The sequence below is a fragment of the Pristiophorus japonicus genome, unplaced genomic scaffold, assembly GCF_044704955.1.
Source record: "Pristiophorus japonicus isolate sPriJap1 unplaced genomic scaffold, sPriJap1.hap1 HAP1_SCAFFOLD_438, whole genome shotgun sequence".
Classification (NCBI taxonomy): domain Eukaryota; kingdom Metazoa; phylum Chordata; class Chondrichthyes; family Pristiophoridae; genus Pristiophorus; species Pristiophorus japonicus.
This window is the reverse complement of record NW_027254290.1, coordinates 98789-120854: the sequence shown is the minus strand read 5'-3', so window position 1 is coordinate 120854 and position 22066 is coordinate 98789. Positions and strand designations below refer to the sequence as shown.

General features: G+C 47.1%; 1 long non-coding RNA gene and 1 pseudogene across 1 annotated transcript; one reads left to right on the top strand and one right to left on the bottom strand.

The window, feature by feature from the left end:
- LOC139251748 (zinc finger protein 850-like) overlaps window positions 1–22066 on the bottom strand; it is a 101591-nt pseudogene that overhangs the window by 11038 nt on the left and 68487 nt on the right.
- Window positions 3799–21837, top strand: LOC139251747 (uncharacterized). Its single transcript, XR_011591423.1, has 2 exons — window positions 3799–3966; window positions 17996–21837. It is a non-coding gene; the product is annotated as an uncharacterized lncRNA (long non-coding RNA).

The window sequence follows — 22066 nt, the reverse complement described above, 5'->3', positions numbered from 1 at the left end:
AGTGCCAGAGGAAACTGTACCCCAGTGAGTCAGTGCCAGAGGAAACTGTACCCTAGTGAGTTAGTGCCAGAGGAAACTGTACCCCAGTGAGAGTCAGTGCCAGAGGAATCATGCAGCAAAGCCTGGTGTCCAGTCGTCTTGGATCCCCTTGCCATTGGACCAAGACCTTGCTTTGCCAAGCCCGTGTGGTAGCTAATGTGCAAGGGCCACCTCATGTTAAAATAATTCACGCTGTTAGCAACAAAACAATCCTCTTCCTCTGCAGTTATCAATCTATTGCAATTTCCCATGCCTGTAGTTTCGTTATATTACAATTTAAAATATCTTCAGTTATCAGCAACAAATTGCATTTATATCACACCTTAAACGTAGTAAAATGTCCCAAGGCACTTCACAGGACCGTTAGCAAACAGAATTTGACACCCAGTCACGTAATGAAATATTAGCACAGGATTAAAAGCTTGTTCAAAAGGGTAGGTATTAAGGAGCATTTTGAAGCTGGAGAAGTTTAAGGAGGGAATTCCAGAGCTTATGGTCTCGGCAGCTGAAGGTATGGCCACCAATATTGGAGGGATGAAAATTGGGGCTGCTCAAGAGGCCAGAGTTGGAGGAGTGCAAAGATCTCTGAGGGTTGTAGGGCTAGAGGAGGTTACAGCAATTGGGAGGGGCAAGGTCCTGGACGGATTTCAAAACAAGGATGAGCATTTTGAAATCGATGGAGCAGGAGCCAATGTAGTTCAGTGAGCACAGGGGTGATGGGTGAATGGAAATTGGTACAAGTTGGGATGAGGGGGCTGAGGACAGATTGATTCGAATAAGCCTATATTCTCTGGAGTTTCGAAGAATGGAAGGTGATATCATTGAAACATAGAATTGACACAGGCTGGATAGTCTAGAGCTAGGGGTCCTAGTATTAGGATAAGAGATTGGCCATTTAAGACTGAGATGAGATATTTCTTCACTTAAGAGTTGTGAATCTTTGAAATTCTCTATCAAATAGAGATCTTACTGAATGGTGGAGCAGACGGGGGGGCCATATGGCCTACGCCTGCTGCTATTTGTGTTCTTGAGTAAGGATTGTTTTTGATAAGCTTAAGCTTGCGGAGAATGCGAGGTGTGAGGCCGATCAGGAGAGCAATGGAATAGTCCAATGTAGTGGTAACAGAGACATGGATGAGGGTTTGAGCAGATGAGCTGAGGAAGGGGCAGAGACCAGCGATGTTATGGAGCTGGAAGTAAACGTACTTGGTGATTGATGGAATATGGGTTCAGAAGCTCATCTCAGGGTCAAGTACAACGCCAATCAATAAATTGCAACTCTATATATCTGTGTTTGTTTATTCGAATACTACACACCTCGAGTGATCAATGCTTCAAGAGTAGTACTTATCAACATATTTTCTGTTAATTCCAAATATTCATGATTGAATAATTGATTCTGTCGATGATAAGCAGTGCTGGTATTTCAGATTGGTTTGTGCATCGTGATCAATGAATTGACTATGATGCTTCCGGTTCAATCTTTCCAATGGCTTTCTCACCAGATGGGAAATATTTGAACATTGAGATCTGATGGTGTCGGTGTGAGTTCAGCCCCACCGAATGTACAGAGACGGGTCCATCTGCTGGTCTCTGCCTCAAACTGGAGTCACCTCTTAGATCAAAGCCCTTTACTCTAAAACACACACAAGATTCACTGTGACTGTGTTTAGAGACAGAAACTGATCTCACTTCACATCCCATTGCACGGCCTCATGCTGGATAATTGTGCTCGGTGGTCAGACTCTCCCAGTCTCATTTCCTGTCTTACCTTGTACAGATACACACCGGTCTACAGGACCGGTGTGTATCTGAGTAAATGGCACTTTCTCTTACCTTTCTCCCCAGTCGATCTATTGAAGCACTTTCAATCGGAAGGGGCTCCCTGGTTGGTGATCTCACAATCCTGTGCTGGTTCACCTGCTGTTGTTCCTCAGTCCACAATCCCTGTTTCCTTCCAGCTGTGGAACTTTCTCAATCACTCCGCCATTGACCGGGAGATCTAATTATGGCAGGGCAGAAAATTAGAAGAATATTAATGTTGTGAAGTGGAATGTAAAGTGTTTTTCCAATGTTTCAGAAAAGTATATGTCCAGTATTTCTGTTTGATTTTATCCTATTCCTCAAGATTCCTGACCCGCCCGTCTGGACTTACAGAAAATCACCAGAATTTTCCCCGGGTTACACACTGTCTGATCTCACTGGGCCCCCGGGTTATACGCTGTCTGATCTCACTGGGCCCCCGGGTTACACACTGTCTGATCTCACCGGGCCCCCGGATTACACACTGTCTGATCTCACCGGGCCCCCGGGTTACACACTGTCTGATCTCACCGGGCCCCCGGGTTACACACTGTCTGACCTCACCGGGCCCCCGGGTTACACACTGTCTGAGCTCACTGGCCCCCCGGGTTACACACTGTCTGATCTCACCGGGCCCCCGGGTTACACACTGTCTGATCTCACCGGGCCCCCGGGTTACACACTGTCTGATCTCTCTGGGCCCCCGGGTTACACACTGTCTGATCTCACTGGGCCCCCGGGTTACACACTGTCTGATCTCACTGGGCCCCCGGGTTACACACTGTCTGATCTCACCGGGCCCCCGGGTTACACACTGTCTGATCTCACTGGGCCCCCGGGTTACACACTGTCTGATCTCACCGGGCCCTGGGGTTACACACTGTCTGATCTCACCGGGCCCCCGGGTTACACACTGTCTGATCTCACTGGGCCCCCGGGTTACACACTGTCTGATCTCACCGGGCCCTGGGGTTACACACTGTCTGATCTCACCGGGCCCTGGGGTTACACACTGTCTGATCTCACCGGGCCCCCGGGTTACACACTGTCTGATCTCACCGGGCCCCCGGGTTACACACTGTCTGAGCTCACTGGGCCCCCGGGTTACACAATGTCTGAGCTCACTGGGCCCCCGGGTTACACAATGTCTGATCTCACTGGGCCCCCCGGGTTACACACTGTCTGATCTCACTGGGCCCCCGGGTTACACACTGTCTGATCTCACTGGGCCCCCGGGTTACACACTGTCTGATCTCACTGGTCCCCCGGGTTACATACTGTCTGATCTCACCGGGCCCCCGGGTTACACACTGTCTGATCTCACTGGGCCCCCGGGTTACACACTGTCTGATCTCACTGGGCCCCCGGGTTACACACTGTCTGAGCTCACTGGAAGTTTCAGTCTATCTCCCGCATGTCCCCAAACCCTGAGCTCCGGGGCTGTTCGGTGTTTTCCCTCACAGACTCACCGCACGCTCCCCGGCCGAGCGCTCGGGCTCGGCCCCGGCCCCGGCCCCGGCCCCGGCCCCAGCCCCAGCCGCCCACCATCAGTCCGGTTCCCTGCTGCCCCCGGTTCCCCACATTGTGCAACTGCTGGTTCCAGCAAACTGCGCCGTATCCGGGGACTGGGGGGTGGGGAGGGCTGCATCGAGCATGCGCACTGGGGCGACAGGGCGACTTCCTGCATAAATTAATGACCTTCAGCGAATTCCCGGCCGTCTATTGGCTGCACGAAACGGATTGCCACCACTCTCACTAATAGGAGCCGGCAGCACCGCCGAGCCCCGCCCACTGTGATGAAGGAGCGCTGGGCAGCTCGTGGGTCACGTGGCTCCTGATTTCAAAAATTCCGGCCGTTCAACCGTTACCAGGAAACGTCACAGCCCCGCCCACATCACCTGTGACGTCACAGCTGAGGGGTGGGACTGCTCGCAGTGCGCCTGTGCTGGACTCGCAGCTCAGTCAATCCCTCACTCCGACAGTATTATTAATAATTTTTCTTTATAGAGAGTCTTAAACGTCCCAAGGCGCTTCACAGCAGTGTTACAGGACACAACACATACATTTGTCACCGAGCCACAGAAGCAGAAATTGCGGCAGATGACCAAAAGCTGGGTCAAAGAGGTAGGTTTTAAGGAGGGTCTGAAAGTAGGAGAGAGGCGGAGAGGTTTAGGGAGGGAGTTCCAGAGCTCGGGGCCCAGGCAGCTGAAGGGTCGGACACCGATGGTGGAGTGATTATAATCAGAGATGGTCAAAAGGGCAGAATTTGAGGAGCGCAGACATCTTGTGGGCTGCAACAGATTCCAGAGATCGGGAGGGGCGAGGCCCTGGAGTGATTTGTAAAAAGTGATTTGTGATTATTAACAACAACAACTTTTAACAGTGAGTCTTGTTTATTTTGTTTATTTGTACATGGGACGTGTTGGTAACGGAAGAATGACCATAATATGATGGAATGTTACATTAAGTTTGAAAGTGATTTCGTTAAATCCAAAACTGGGATCTTAAATTTAAGCAAACAATCTTTTTAGGTATGAGGGGCGAGTTGGTTAAAGTAGATTGGGAAACTACATTAAAAGGCATGAAGGTAGATAAGCAATGGTGCGCATTAAAGAATTAATACATAATTTACAACAAACATTCATTCCTTTGAGGCGCACAAACCCCACAGGAAAGGTGGTCAATCGTGGCTAACGAGAGAAGTTAAAGATAGTTTTAGATCAAAGGAACAGGGTTATAATGTTGCCAAAAGAGCAGTAAGCCTGGGGATTGGGAGCATTTTAGAATTCAGCAAAGGAGGACCAAGAAACTGATAAAGAAAGGGAAAATAGAATATAAGAGTAAACTAGCAACAGACATAAAAACAGACTGTAAAAGCTTCTATACGTATGTTTAAAAGGAAAAGATTAACAAAAGTAAATGTGGGTCCCCTACAGGCTGAGGCAGAAGAAATTATATTGGGGAATAAAGAAATGGCAGAGAAATTAAACACATTCTTTGGGGGGGAAATTGTGGTTGGAGGCTTCCTTTGGGTGAACGCCCCCGACGGGAATTTTTTTAACAAAATTACCTGGTGGTCCTGGAGGAACATAGGATTGCGGTCGGAGTCCTAGTTTCGCAGTGCAGCGTACAGGAACATTTCTTCCAGGTATGTATTTGTATCTTGGGATCACGTGGGCCTGGACCACCAATGAACATCTAGTATTCGCATTGATAATAATTGGAGCTCCGGTTGTATGAGCTCCCATTGCTATCAACAACAACAACTTTTATTTATATAATGCTTTTAACGTAGTATAATGTCCCAAGGTGCTTCACAACTGTGATATAAGACAAAAAATAAATTTGGCACTGAGCCACATAACAACATATTACAGCAGATGACTAAAAGCTTGGTCAAAGAGGGAGGTTTTATGGAGAGTCTTAAAGGAGATAAGAAATGTCCAGAGATGGAGAGGTTTAGGGAGGGAGTTCCAGAGCTTAGGGCTCAGGCAGCTGAAGGCACGTCTGCCGATGGTTGAACAGTTCTAATCAGGAATGCTCCAGAGGGCAGATTTTGAAGAATGCAGACATCATGTGGTGTTGTGAGGCTGAAAGAGATTAGAGATAGGGAGGGGTGAGGCCATGGAGGGATTTTTAAACAAGGATGAGAATTTTGAAATCGAGGCGTTGCTTAACCAATGTCGGTCATGAGCAAGGAGGTGATGAGTGATCGGAGACTTGATACAAATTAAAACACGGGCAGTCGTGTTGTGGATTACCTCAAGATTACGTAGGGTAGAATGTGGGAGACCATTCAGGAGTGCGTTGGAGTAGTCCAGTCTAGAGGTAACAAAGGCATGGATGAGGGTTTCAGCAGCAGATGAGCTGAGACAGGGGCAGATGCAGGCAATATTAGAGGTGGCAATAGATGGATTTAAATATGCTGCAGATATGTTGCTAGAAGCTAATTTCAAGATCAAATATGATGCCTAGGTTGCGAACAGTCTGGTTTAGCCTCAGATAGATGCTAGGGAGAGGGATGGTGTCGGTGGCTGGGGAACGCAGTTTGTGGCGTGGACCATAGACAATGGCTTCGGTCTTCACAATATTTAATTGAAGAACATTTCTGCTCATCCAGTACTGGATGTTGGACAAGCAGTCTGACAATTTAGAGACCATGGAGGGGTCGAGAGAAGTGGTGGAGAGGTAGAGCTGGGTGTCATCAGCGTACACGTGGAACCTGACTCCGTGTTTTCGGATGACATCAACAAGGGGCAGCATATGGATGAGAAATAGGAGGGACCAAGGATAGATCCTTGGGGGACACCAGAGGTACTGATGCGGGGTCGGGAAGGGAAGCCATTGCAGGAGATTTTCTGGTTATGATTAGATAGATAGGAATGGAACCAGGCGAGTGCAGTCACACCCAGCTGGACGATGTTGGAGAGGCGTTGGAGGAGGATGGAGTGGTCAACTGTGTCAAAGGCTGCAGACAGGATGAGGAGGGATAATTTACCTTTGTCACAGTCACAAAGACTGTCATTTGTGACTTTGATTAGAGCAGTTTCAGTACTGTGGCAAGGGCAGAAATCAGATTGAAGGGATTCAAACGAGGAGTTCTGGGAAAGATGGGCTTGAATTTGGGAGGAGACAACACATTCAACGACTGTGGAGAAGAAAGGGAGTTAGAGATGGGGCAGTAGCTAACCAGCACAGTGGAGTCAGGTTGTTTTTGAGGAGAGGGGTGATGACCGCAGATTTGAAGGAGAGGTGGACAGTTCTTCGGCAGTCCCTCGGAGTCGAGGATGACTTGCTTCCACATTAATGAGTTCTCGTGTGACTGATAGTCCAATGCGGGACCTACAGTCTCTGTCACAGGTGGGACAGATGGTGGTTGAATGGACGTTGGTTGAAGGGACGGGTGGGTGGAGTGCTTGGGTTGCCGTGCGCTCCTTCTGCTGTTTGCGCTTGTCTTCCGTGAAGAGACTCTGTGTTCGGCGCCTTCCCGGATGCTTCTCCTCCACTTTGAGCGGTCTTCGGCCAGGGATTCCCAGTTGTCAGTGGGGATGTTGCACTTTTTCAAGGAAGTTTTAAGGGTGCCCTTGCAGTGTTTCCTCTGCCCACCTGGGTTTGCTTACCGTGTCGAAGCTCTGAGTCGAGCGCTTGTTTCGGAGTCCAGTATCGGCCATGCGGACAATGTGGCTCATCCATCGGAGCTGATTGAGTGTGGTCAATGCCTCGATGCTGGGGATGTTGGCCTGAGTGAGAACACTGATGGTGTGCCTTTCCTGCCAATGGATTTGCAGGATCTTGCGCAGGCAACGTTGGTACTTCTCCAGTGCCTTGAGGTGCCTGCTGTCTGTCTCTAAAGCATATAGGAGGGTGGCTTTCACTACTGCTCTGTCGACCATGAAGGGGACAGTACCTGAGGAGAGAGAACCGTTAGCAATGTCAGATAACATGGGAGCTAGAACAGGAAGTTGTGTGATCAGCAGTTTATTGGGAATAGGGTCAAGGGAGCAGGAAGTGGGTCTCACGGACAAGATGAGCGTGGAGAGGTCAAGAGGGGAGATCAGAGAGAAACTAGAGAAAGATGCGAGTTTAGAACTAAGGCAAGGGGACACCTCAGGAACTTTGCCACCGTGGGCTCGGGGAAGGAAGGGAACAACTGGAAGAGGCAGACGATCGGATGGTCTCAATCTTTGAGGCAAATAAGTCCATGAGCTCCTCACACTTGTTGGAGGTGAGTGTGGTGGAGACAGGGGAGAGGGGTTTAAGGAGACGGTTAGCAGTAGAGAATAGTAGCTGGGGATTAGCTTTGCATTTCAGAATAATCCTAAAACAGTGAGCAGTTTTTGCAGACAAGAGTAGGACCCGATAATGCTTTATGTGGTCGAGCCAGATCTGGAGGTGAATGACCTAAACCACTTGTCCACCACATCCGATCAGGTCTGTGCCCCTTGGACTTGAGGGAGCGCAGATAAGGGCTGTACCGGGGGGAACGGCCAGGGTGAGAGAGAGTAATAATAGGGACTAGGGCATCAAAGGTGGTAGTGAGGGTGTGGGTGAGCAGATCGGTGGCTGCAGAAATGTCATGGTGAAAGGAGGGCCAAAGGCTGGACAGTTTGGAGTTGATAAGTGCAGCTATAAGAGAGTTTGGAGAGAGTTTTTTCCAGGGGAGGATGCAGAAGGAAGTAGATTTGGGTGGGGTGACGGGGGATGTGGGTGGAGAGCGATACAAGGTAATGGTCAGAGATGGCCTTATCTGTAATTGACACGGTAGGAATATCGAGGCCACGAGAAATGGCAAGGTCAAGGGGGAGGCTGTGAGTATGGGTTGAGGAGTTCACATGGAGGGAGAGATTAAGGGAGGACAGGAGGGTAGTGCACTCAGGAGATTGAGATGGATGTTGAAATCACCGAGGATGAGAAGTCACTCGGTGCAGAGGCTGAGGGAGGAGAGCAGTGAGGATATATCCGCGATAACATTTTAATCATACTTGGGATGGTGGTGGAGAACAAGAATTTTAAATAAGGTGAGATGTTCAAAGGAGGAGAAAGTGCTGGAGGAGTAGGGGGACAGACCAAGGTGTGATTTGATGATGAACCACACCACCACCACGGCGGTCTGGGCGGGGCAAGTAGTGGAAGGTATAGCCGGGAGGGGCGGCTTCCTTTAAAGGTAATGTGCTATCATCCCTCAGCCAACTTTCCGTCAGGGCCATGATGTCTATCACCCACAATAAGCTCATGGATGGCAAGGGCCTTGTCCGCAAGTGAACGGACATTCTGCAAGGAGATGCAGAGAGGATCGATGATGGCTGACCCACTGCCAGCATCCACAGGGTCAGGGATTGGAGGGATGAGTTGGATGGGAGGAGATTGGCAAGGTCAGCCCCCCCCCCCCCAGGCAAGCTGGGGACAAGGTCAGTGAGAGGAGGATGGGACAGTTGGGGTTGTTGCTCGTGAGGAGACAGCGACGAGTGCCTCGGTGGGCCCTTCGGCAGATGCCAAGAGGAGCACAGAGGGAAGCTGCAGGCTTGTCTCAAAGGGAGTCGAGCCTGGGACGGTGGCAGGAGAAGGAAGTGGAAATAGAAGGGAATGGCTCGGGTCCAAAGCGGCAGCCAAAATGGCAGCAATTGGACACTGGGAGGAAAAAACTCAGTTTACACAGTGAATAGGGAATACTACAATAGGGATTCTACAATAGCACAATCAGTATAATCAAGATCAATTATATTGAAACAAAATTGATTAATATATAGATTAATTATAAGTAAACTTAAAATCAGAATTTGAATAATTGAAAAGTTAAATCAGTCTCTAGCTGTCTCATTAAATCAGTAAATCAATTCTCGGGTAGATCAAAAGACACAATGAGAAGTAATCATTCCAAAGACCATTGATCCAACTTCTGTCCTGTGATTGTATGAACTGGAGCTCTCCACTCTCTGTCCTGTGATTGTATGAACTGGAGCTCTCCACTCTCTGTCCTGTGATTGTATGAACTGGAGCTCTCCACTCTCTGTCCTGTGATTGTATGAACTGGTGCTCTCCACTCTCTGTCCTGTGATTGTATGAACTGGAGCTCTCCACTCTCTGTCCTGTGATTGTATGAACTGATGCTCTCCACTCTCTGTCCTGTGATTGTATGAACTGGAGCTCTCCACTCTCTGTCATGTGATTGTATGAACTGATGCTCTCCACTCTCTGTCCTGTGATTGTATGAACTGGAGCTCCACTCTCTGTCCTGTGATTGTATGAACTGGTGCTCTCCACTCTCTGTCCTGTGATTGTATGAACTGATGCTCTCCACTCTCTGTCCTGTGATTGTATGAACTGATGCTCTCCACTCTCTGTCCTGTGATTGTATGAACTGGAGCTCCACTCTCTGTCCTGTGATTGTATGAACTGGAGCTCTCCACTCTCTGTCCTGTGATTGTATGAACTGATGCTCTCCACTCTCTGTCCTGTGATTGTATGAACTGATGCTCTCCACTCTCTGTCCTGTGATTGTATGAACTGATGCTCTCCACTCTCTGTCCTGTGATTGTATGAACTGGAGCTCTCCACATTCTGTCCTGTGATTGTATGAACTGGTGCTCTCCACTCTCTGTCCTGTGATTGTATGAACTGATGCTCTCCACTCTCTGTCCTGTGATTGTATGAACTGGAGCTCTCCACATTCTGTCCTGTGCCAGTTTCAACTTAGAGATATAATTTCTATATAGTTTCCAGTTTCAAATACAGAGGTAAGCTCCCTCTACATTGTCCCATCAAACAGGTCCTTTTCTACTCAATTTATTGTTTACACCGGCACACACTCGCTCCGGTTGCAATTTGATCCTGATCACTGCAAATCCCTTCAGCCTTCCCACTCTGCTCTCTCCAGATGTAATTAGCTACAAGACAGCATGAAACAAACAGGAACCTCGGATTTTAGTTTTGAAATGAATATTTGAGTTGCTGTCGGTGGATTATCTGTAGCAGGAGAGGTGGTTGCGGGCCGGTGGAGCAGAGGGCACTAATGGTCCGTGATGGGGAGAATCGCCCTTCTTCTCTCTTAACAAGCCCGGATTCAACAGACGAACACCTTGGATAAGTTTCAATGACTTTAATTCCAACATGTGAAGGGGGAGCATCTCACTTCTCAGCCCCTGAGAAAGGATCTCCAATGAGTTGTTCAAATTGCACCTTAATTATGCAGGGTTTAGCACATGGACAGACCTTAACAGTGACGTGATTGGTTGTACCAACGCATGATCAAATACCCATTTGTTCCCTCCTTCCAAGTGTCACTCGCCTTATATTATATTGCTCCCTTGAGCCCGAGGTCAACGAGTGGCCATCTTGTGTATGTGCAGTTTTAAGCATACCTTCAACAAGTGGTCATCTTGTGGCTCTACATGTATGTGCAGTTTTAAGCATACCTTCTGTTTAGCCAGCTCAGGGCCTACATAATAGCCAGAAAACATCTTTGATAATCAATCTTGCTCTTGCAATCCCCCTTTTTGGCCCTTGGCTATATACTCCAGGATAGGCCAATGTGCCATCCCCTCATTATTTCATCCAAAGGGGAAGTGATATTGTCAGCTTAATCCGTCCGTCTGGGTGGCCAAGCCCTTGCTTACGGATGGCTTCTCGTATCTCTTCCTTTACACACCACTTACCTGTTTTACAGATTTTTCCTTAGATAATAAAGGTTTAGTTTCTTCTAAGGCTTTTATGGGGGCCTGAGCTATAGCTTTCCTCGCCAGTCGTTTACATCTCCAACATAATTCAACCATTAAAACCACACATTGCACAATCACCAATACATGGGTTATTATTCTTATCCAGGGGTGTACCTGCATGTTTAGTTCAAAGTTCCAAAGCCTGGCATACCAGGGTTGGTTTGCCAACATTTCTTTAGTGTCCTTCTGGAGTTTGTCAATCTTCTTCATCAGGATGATGTACTTCTGCTGTTGTTCATGGATGTCCTGTTCCAACTTAGTTTGTTCTTCACTAAGTCTGGGTATATGTCGTCCTTGTGGTTCCTCGAAACCTTTATACCCTGCTTTGATAGTGTCCACCACCGTCCCATTGACGGACTCTCCTTTCAATTCCGGATATATGATATCTCCCTGAATATCGACGACGAATTTTGGCGCAAAACAGAAGTCGGTGGTCGTGATAGGGCAGTGGGTAACTCCCCCCACAGTCATGTTGACTGCCGTGGTGCTCACACTCCATCCTCTCTTTTCTAGTGAGGCTGAGGTCGTTTCAGAGTCCAGTGTTAGCGGTGTGACACTCAACACACATCCTTCTGTTTGGCCATATCCACAGTCGTTGTTATCGAGGTCTGGGTGCTCTCAGCATAAAACAACTTGATTATTCTTGTAACAATCATTAATATAGATACCTTTGGTATTGTTTCCCTTTTTAATTATGTACTGGTGCAATTTGTGATACCTCACACGGGTCTGATTTCTTATTTCTCCTACATTGCTTACTTGGTACAATGTGTTTCCCTTTGTCACGTCGTATTGTGGTATTGATAACACAAACCCTATTATATTCTGATGTCAGGTTACACACCTGTTCTAAGGGACCCAGGCATGGCTATTCCTCCGGGCCTCACAGGCTTGGGTATCATTCTTGCCCATTCAGCAAATACATCATTGATTATCCAATCCGGCACTCCTCCATTCTGGAGTTGTTCTAGGTTATGTTCTACCGCATTGAGCATTCAAGCCCCATATCCTGCACAAGCTATCTCGGCTGCCATTCTTTTACTCATAGTTTGTCCAGCCTGGTTTACCAAATTTATTGTTTTTGCATGGTACCGCAATGTATGGGCAACCTGTCGCATTTCCCATTCCACCCCATCCCCTAGCTGGGCCTGCATTTTCTTCTTATCTCCCCTTTCCAGCAGTCCTTTTAAGGTCTGTGTGAGGATGATGACCTGCTCTTCTATTGTTTGAAGATCTATTGTATTAACTGTCGCAACACCCACCGCATATCCTGCTCTCACCATTTCTAATATTCCCCTCTTTCTCCTCCCGCCTTTCCCGTTTTTGTTCAGCTTTTTTATGCTGAACTTCATAACTTGGATTCGGGCCCCTCGAGGGCTCATGGGGGTTAGGTTTTTATATAAGCTTATAGTTTTCTTACCGCAAAACAGTGGAACAGTTATGTTCGTTAGATTTAATAATACCGTAATTACCCTTTGGCGTACCCTGAAATGGATTTTGTCTTCAGTTCTTTTTATTACTAACCCTCCGCTTGCCCCGTGTCATGTTTGGGCATCTTGGGGGTTCTGGGGTCGTTGTGGTTGGGGCTTTTGTGGTGGTTGGGATCTCTATCTTACACACGAACATTCTCTATAAGGAACCATTACCGCATTGTGATTCCCTGATGGGTATGGGGGTAGTCCCCTCTGCCTCCCTGGTGAGGTTACATCTTACCCACACACACTTGCATGGATTTCCTTGCATTCATGCTATTCATGCATGTCCATGATTGGTTCTGCCATGAGTGTCCTTTATCCAGGCTTGTCCATTCCACTTCAAGTCGCCCCCTTTGGCATTTTCCGCAAAAGATTGAGTTTGTAGTGGAAATATTTCCTTGATAGCTGTCTGGGCAACTTACTGCTGGGTCATGGTATAAGATGGGGTTACCCAGTATTCCTCCTACTAGGACTAAGGTCCTATAAAACACAACATGTCACCGGTCAGTTAGGGTCTCATGTTACACAATGTTCTAACTGTCCAATGTTTCCACCGTCCGGTTCCATCTATTGCCACGCACACATCGCTTACCATTATTACCTGGTGAGGGCCTGTCCATTTTGGTGAGAATCCTGGCTTTTTGGGGTTTATTTTTACCATTACCTTGCTCCCAACCTGTGGTATCTGAGCCTTTTGTTCCTTGGTGCCAGTTTCCAAGTCCTTGATCACTTGCTGATCCCTGGCGTGTGCCTTCAGATCATGTAATTGTTTACATAATTCCATCACAAATCTCCTTACTGGGTCCCGGTAGGGTCCGACGCCATCACTCCCTGTCACTAGAACCTCAGGTAATCTCATTGCCCTTCTTGTCATTAGTTTGAATGGCGTGAATCCGGTGGTCCGGTTTTGGGTTGCCCTTAATTTCATTAAAATCCGGGGCGGCATATCTACCCATCCCTTTCCTGTAATGTGGTAACCCAACTCGAGTTTTCTACAGTTCAAGTCTGACGTCTCTGCTCCTGTATTCCATACCTCGACTAATAAAGGCAAGTATTCCATATGCCTTCTTAATCACCTTATCTACCTAGCCTGCTAGCTTCAGGGGTTTGTGGACCTATACTCCAAGGCCCCTTTGTTCCTCTACACTTTTCAGTGTCGTACCATTTAATGTTTATTTTATAATCTGCTGCCTCTGTAGTTTTTAGCACTTTTTGCTGCTATATGCCTACACTTCATGGTTTGGATTCCCACTAAACATCTCCTTTTAGAATTGCTTCCTGCTTTTTAAAAAAAAAAACAGTCACCGGAGCAACTAACTTCGACCCCTCATTTCTTGCATTACAAAGAGCCTCTCTCTCTACATTTCCACCATGTTTGTCAGTCTGTTGCAGTTATAACAGACTTCGGGTGTATCCCACTGTTTCTAATTGATGGGGACTGCTGGCAGTTGTTCCTTTTTATGTGTCCTGATGGATGCTATCTTCGTCACATCTACTATCAGTTTATTTCATCATTTTCTCAGTCAATAGCCTGGTCTATTTACTTAATTGATAATACGCGTGAGTGATTAAAACGAGGGCTTCCTCCTTTTTGTTTCTTTTCCGACTCCCACCATTTTCTTTGTTCAGCGGGTGGGTCGTCTGGTTCCAATTTTGTTTAATCATTTTCAATTAGTTTTAAATTTTTGTCTGCTAGGTAACGTGTCAGGGATCCCTGGTCCCCACTCGTGTTTCTCACTTCCCATGGCTATAGGTTGTCAGCGGTACATCCCTTACTTATTCCTCACGAGTGAGACCGTTACTTGCAAACTTATCAATTATCAATCGTAACGTTACACAGACACGCTTCTATATAACCGATCGCAATTGTTTCACCTGGGATCTTCCGCTGACTACTTGAAGTCTCGGCCAGACCTGCAGATTCGGATCTCTCCGGCAACTGACATCAGACAGATTTCTGCCCTTTGTCCTAACTGCATGGTAATTTAAACGTATTCACGCCTTTGACATGGCTTCCATCATCTGGTGTCCGCCGCCCGCTTCAGATCCTATTCGTGACGCCTATTGTATGGAGTATTTAAAATTAACACTCAACAATAGGTCTGTGTTCAAAGATTCAATATTACAGGTACCACTTTGTGATGCACATCATGGTACAATATCACCTGAGTTGAGATTACCGTTGGCCCTGGGATGTGTTTATGATGAACAATTTGCTTTTCCCACAAATCTGTTTATTCGTTGGAGAAGGAGCCTTTGGATGAGTCTTTTTTAAAACTCTACTGCTTGTACAACTGCGCTCCCGTCCTTGATATAATGGACGGTTATAGTGGTATGATTACCATGCCACTGTAAATGTACCCCTATCCTATACCCTCGTCTGTCCTTACTTCTACCATTCACGATATGTCTCTTACTACTTTGTGAGATTGGCGGGGTTTGCGAGATATGTCTGTGGACAGGAGGTAGTTCCAAATCTGGGACCCGAGGAGATTTTTCCAGCTCCCGTGTCCTGTCCACTTCCCTTTGGATCATACTGTACCTCATTAGGTGGGGGTATCCCATTCGGCATCCCTTCTTCCTCATTCCCCTGGAGAGGACGAATCCCACTTCTGAGATTTATTCTCAGATGTAGTCGGTTACAGTGGTGTGCCCTCCTGACCCCTCAGGAATAATCCACTAACCCCTTTAAACAACATCGCTTCTTTCCGATGGTCATCTACTTAAAACAAAATAACGCACAGAATCTCTGGTGATTCTCTTCAAATTAAGATTTCCAATATTCAAAAGGTATCACCCACTGAGTTAAAACAGTTCACAGCTGCCTGTGAAAGAGTTAACTTCCTTTGTTTCGAAAGCTGACAAACACAGACACCATTAATCAATGTCGACTTCAGCTTGCAGCCTTTTTCAGTTTAAACTCTCCAGTTAAGAATGTTACTTTTATAAAGTCTCTGCATTTTTATTCTCAAAATAAACATTCAGAAAAACATCTTTACACATAATAGTATTTCATCCTTTTCTCCCCAGTTACACATTGGTCAGAATTTTTTTTTAAACCATACCAATCATTAATGTGAAATGCCTTATGTCCAGAACTAAAGACTCTTCACACAGTTTACATCAACCAGAATTTGATCATGGCCATAATAAAAGTCTGGTTTTTAATAGGTTAATTAACCTCAGTAACTCCAATATTAAACTTACCAATGCCACTTTGAAAAGGGGGAGGGGCCACAGCCAAACAAAGGAACAATCGCACATGTTTTCTAAAACTTTACTGAAACATCAAAGGAAAACACGAACAGTAAGGAAGAAACATGATCTTCCCTTTTCTCCTTTTGATTCAGTCATAACTATTTATCCATTATTCCTTAAATCAATTTTCAATTTCTGATCCCTATCACATCTCCTCTAAACCTCCCTTCAGTTACTTTAAACCTATGCTCTCTGGTTGTTGACCTCTCTGCCAAAAGAAACAGGATCTTCCTATCACTCTATCTAGGCCCCACCTAATTTTATACACCTCAATAAAGTCTCCCCTCAGGCCTCCTCTATTCCAAAGAAAAGAGACCCAGCCTCTCGAAGCTTTCTGCACAGCCAAAATTCTCCAGTCCAGGCAACATTCTTGTAAATCTCCTCTGCACCCTTTCCAGTGCAATCACATCTTTCCTATATTACCTGACCCTTTCGTTCCATCTCTTTATTTTGTTCTCGATAGCAGCTAATACTACTATATGAGCCAGGTCCCCTTTATTTCTTGGCTGGCACTCCCACCATTTTGCCTGCCTCTCCAGTGAGTCGTCTGGTTGCCATTCCTTTTTCTTCATTCCCTCAATTAGTTTCATGTTTTTATCTGCTAGCATTTTCCCTATAGATCCCTCGGGTCCCCAGTCATATTCGCCGGCCATTTCTAAGATTGCTAAGGGGCTACCTTTCCCTTAGTGGGCTACTCTTGTACCTCCATCGCGTCTCCTGACCGATACTTGTTCGTTAGTACTGCACCCCAGTTGTGACCGTGTTAGAGCCGACTCATACCCCAAGTCATACTTATTCCTTGGTCTTCATCCTCCCCGTGGCTCATTTATTTGTTCTTTCTACAGGTTTCCTCCTTTCCCGTAAAGAGTGTAACAGCTCTAACTTGTAGGTGGTATTTAAAACGTACTCACTCCAACATCATTTTCGGGCGAGCGAGACTGTATCCTGCAAAACTACGCCAGTTGATGGGGAGAATCGCCCTTCTCCTCTCAACAAGCCCAGATTCAACAGACGAACACCTTGGATAAGTTTCAATGACTTTAATTCCAAGATGTGAAGGGGGAGCATCTCACTTCTCAGCCCCTGAGAAAGGACCTCCAATGAGCTGTTCAAATTGCACCTTAATTATACAGGGTTTAGCACATGGACAGACCTTAACAATGACGTGATTGGTTGTACCAACGCATGATCAAATACCCATTTGTTCCCTCCTTCCAAGTGTCACTCGCCTTAGATTATCTTGCACCCTTGCGCGTGAGGTCAACGAGTGGTCATCTTGTGTACGTGCAGTTTTAAGCATACCTTCAACGAGTGGTCATCTTGTGGCTGTATGCGTATGTGCAGTTTTAAGCATACCTTCTGTTTAGCCAGCTCAGGGCCTACATAATAGCAAGATAACATCTTTGATAATCAATCTTGCTCTTGCAGTCCGACAGATGGACAGGGAGGCTTCATAAACAATTGGTGTACGCCACAAACTGGGAATAATAACCTGAACTACCGGTGTTTGCAGCTTCGGGGCTTTATCGCCCTCTCTCCGGCTGTGCTGGACTCCAGCCGCTACCTCGCTCGGCTCAATCTCACTCTCACTCCCTCCCTTTAAATCTAATCTCCAAATCACCCCGTCAGCAGCTGCTGCCTCCTATTCCCCCTTCACTCTGGTCGGATATATAGGTATAGATTAATGGTGATGTAGATCAATAATTCCCTTTTATCGGCAGTAATTCAGTCACAATTGTGGGCCGGGCATTGAGATGCCGACTTCAGGGGAGGGGGGGAACCAGTGAGTGTAGAACAGAACCCAGCCAGAGTCAGCACCTTCAGGGGAGGAGAGGGAGGGGAACCAGTGCGTGTAGAACCGAACCCAGCCAGAGTCAGCACCTTCAGGGGAGGGAGGGGAACCAGTGAGTGTAGAACTGAACCCAGCCAGTGTCAGCACCTTCAGGGGAGGAGAGGGAGGGGAACCAGTGAGTGTAGAACTGAACCCAGACAGAGTTGGTGGTGAAAACTGGGAGTGGCGGATATGCTGTCTTAAGACGTGCAATGTGTTCGAATTTCAGAACAGTGAGTACGGAGAGTGTATGGGACAGGGATTTACAGTTCTGGAGGAACGAGAGGAAAGAATGTTCCATGGAATCTAGAATTGTCTGTTCTGAATTTCTGTCCTGTACTTGACGTAATTATTTTTGTAAACTCCTTTTCCAGGGTATTCGAAGGGTAGCATTTGCAGACAGGAAACTCAAACCAAACATCATGTCAAGATCTGACTGAATCACTTGATTCATCAGGACCTGAATATCATCGGCCTTTGAATATTGAAGGAGAAATGTTTGTCTGTTCTGTCTGTGGGAACAGATTTCAAACATCAGTGTGACTGGAAAAGCATCAAAGCACACACACCCGAGTGAGAGTGTTCCAGTGCACTGCCTGTGGAAAGAGCTGTAACCAGTTACACAGACTGAAAAAACATCGCACCATTCACAGCGGGGAGAAACCGTACACGTGTTCTGTGTGTGGACGAGGCTTCAACTTATCATCCAACCTGGAGAGACACAAGGACACTCGCACCACGGATAAACCGTGGGAATGTGGGAACTGTGGAAAGAGATTCAATTACCCGTCTGATCTAGTAGTTCATCGGCGCAGTCACACTGGGGAGCGGCCATTCACCTGCTCAGTGTGTGGGAAGGGATTCACTTTGAAATGCAACCTGCTGGTACACCAGCGCGTTCACACCGGGGAGAGGCCGTTCACCTGCTCCAAGTGTGGGGAGGGCTTCACTTGTTCATCCAACCAGCTGATACACCAGCGAGTTCACACTGGGGAGAGGCCATTCACTTGTTCTGAGTGTGGGAAGGGATTCGCTTGTTTATCCAACCTTCTAACTCACCAACGAGTTCACACTGGGGAGAGGCCGTTCACCTGCTCTGAGTGTGGGAAGGGATTCACTACCTCATCCAACCTGCTAACACACCAGCGAGTTCACACTGGGGAGAGACCGTTCACCTGCTCCATGTGTGGGAAGGGATTCACAACCTCATCTAACCTGCTAACACACCAGCGAATTCACACTGGGGAGAGACCGTTCACCTGCTCCGTGTGTGGGAAGGGATTCACAACCTCATCCAACCTGCTGACACACCAGCGAGTTCACAAGTGACTGGAAGGATTGGATTCTACTTTTATTCCAGCCTGAATCGTGTCCATTCTGACAGTTGGGGTTTCTTTCTGCAAATACTGATTCCCCCTATAACTGGACTGGAGTTTAATATTCTGGATATTTGACCAATTAATCAACGGGAAAAGGGTCAGGTAAAAATAATGTTGATTTTGTTTGCATCCATATTTCACTGTTTAAATGGTTTTCTTCAAATACTGAAAACTGCAACAAATAGAGCTAAAAGTTCTTGAACCATTGATAAAATGAATTGAATCTGCAGATTGGTTTGGGATTTCTCTGGGATGGAGCCGGAGATGATGTGCCTTGAAATACCGCCGGTGTCCAGTAGATGACGCTGTCCCTCCAACTAACTCTGACTGAGAGGAGAGTGACTGCCCCCTAGAGCAGGAGGAATGAGGGCAGCTCAGCGTCAGACACTGAACATACTGCACCCCACAGGGACATCTCACATTGCCCCCCTCCCTGGGGCAGCTCAGGGTCAGACACTGAACATACTGCACCCCCACAGGGACATCACACACTGCCCCCTCCCTGGGGCAGCTCAGGGCCAGATACTGAACATACTGCACCCCCACAGGGACATCTCACATTGCGCCCTCCCTGGGGCAGCTCAGAGTCAGAACTTGGGGCTCAATTTTCCCCACCATTCTGTGCTGTTTTTTTGGCGTCCACTGTTTTTTTTGAGCAAACTAAAATCTCCCCAAAGTTTCTGCGCCATCGTAAATCACTTGGGTACGATTTTTTTTTAAATGCTACGATTTTTTGATGTCACTGGGGGCGTAACCTGCCGGCTGTACCATTTCTTGCCATTTAAGCGAGTTTGGCCAACCACGATTTCTTTTAAGATGACGTATTGGACCGCGCTGAAAAACCTTCTGGGCTTTTAACAAAATCAGTCACATAACAAAATCGGCGCAGATAAGACGCCATTGTTTTTAGCCGAGGTTTTGGAGGGAGTGAAGGAGGCATTAATGCATGATACATGTTCATTTTTGGAGAATGAAAAGGGAGAAACTACATTTATTTGAATGTCTAAATGGAAATTGTGACTTTTGACCAAGTTCCACCTCACCACTGAACCTCTTCTCACCGGGCTCGAGGGTCAGAGTGCCGGCCGGCAGCATCGCTCCCTTGGCCGGACACAGGAGCTTGGCACTCAGCTTCAAAAGAAGCCCGAGGGGTAGAAGCCGAGCCCTAAGCTCCTGTGTCCGACCAAGGGATCGATGCTGCCGGCCGATGTTCCGACCCTGTGTGCCTCGAGCCCGGTGAGCATCGGAGACGGCACAGAAACATTTCTTTGCACAGCAACAATGAAAAATATTAAATATTGCCCCCAGTCATTATTATAATGTATATTTTGTGTCCCAAATGTCTGCCTTGTGAGCGTTGCATCGCCGTAGAAACCGAGCCTCGTGTTGTGCATGCGCAGACCAGGGTGTGGTCCATGACTAGGGCTTCAATCTTAGAGGGAAGAAGGTGTGAGTGCTTTCTGCTACTATTTTCATTGCATTTCAAACTTAGAACAAATAATGTGGGCAATATTAATAATGCCTTACTTAGTAATAGCCTTCTGCATCATGGTGATGCAGAGGAGACGATTGATACGACGGCATCACATCAGGAACCAGAGAGCACGGCGGATGATGGCCAGGAGGCCTTACCCAAATCGGGTATAGAGAGAGAGAGAGAGAGAGAGGCATTTATACCTGCACCTGAGTGAGGCAGACTGCATCAGAAGGCTGCATTTTCGAAAGGAAGGTCATAACAGATCTGCGAATTAATCAAGGCAAACCTGCAGCCTCGAAGCCTGTAGAAGTGAAGGTTACTGCAGCACTTGCCTTCTATGTCTCTGGCTCTGGCATCAACTGGGAATGTATGCTCCATCTCTCAACATCCAACACATCTGCATTCAGCAGGTGACTGCTGCACTGTATGCCTGCAGGAACGACTACATCAAGTTTCCCATGACCGCCCAGGCAATGCGTGACAGGGCTGTGGGCTTCTCCAGGATTGCTGGTTTCCCCAAGGTACAGGGTTGCATTGACTGTACACACATCACCTTGCGAGCACCTTTGGATGATTCCGTGATGTACAGGAACAGAAAAGGGTTCCACTCACTGAACACCCAGCTCATCATGGCAGTTGCCCAGATGCCCAGGGAGCAGCTTCCTGCTGCGTGAGAGCGCTATATCTGCCATTTTTCAGCAGCAGCCACAAGGGCAGAGCTGGCTGCTGGGGGCAAAGGGTACGGCCTCGTCACCTGCCTGATCACCCTCACCCCACCACCCCATGCATAACCCGGACAGAAGCCGAGCGTCACTACATATCCCACATAACAACGTGCAGCGTCATTGAAAGGACCATTGGCATACTGAAGCAGCGTTTCCGATGCCTGGATCACTGGAGGTTACCTGTAATATGTCCCTGAGACTGTCAGTCAGTTCACTGTCATGTGCTGCATGCTGCACAACTTGGCCATCATGAGGCAACAGCAACTGGAAGTAGAAGAGCCACCTCAGGCGAGAGGGGATGAGGATGATGACGAACAGGCTGATACGAGGAGGAGGTGGAGGAAACCATGCAAGTACCTCAACCCCCAGGATGACGGTGGGGGTGGGTACCGTGCACCTTTTACTATTGCTCGAACCTTCCGTCAGCAGCTAATCCTTGAACCCTTTGCTACATGAAGGCTCAGCAGCACGTTTCATAATTGACCATGTTTACTGTTTGGACATGTTCCATAATGTTGTGTTGTGTTAATTGAAGAAGTAATGTTAGTGATTCTGCTTTAATTGAAAAAAGAATTACATTCGTTAAAAATGTTTACACTTGTACTTAACTTTAATAAAAATATTTTTGTATCAAATTTTAAACTTTTCAGTTAAGATCACTTGTAAATTTACATCACTTAGAAAAAACTTTTCAATTGAGATCAGTTAAATAACAATAACATAAGAATAACAACAGCAGCAAACAAACTTTAGCTGCAGCCATCTCTCCTCCCCCTTATTCTAAGACTTGCCCTTGTTGACTCCACCCTTGGCTGGAGGTGGTGGTGCAGGCATTCTCCCGCTGGTACCAAGCTGTTTTTTTCG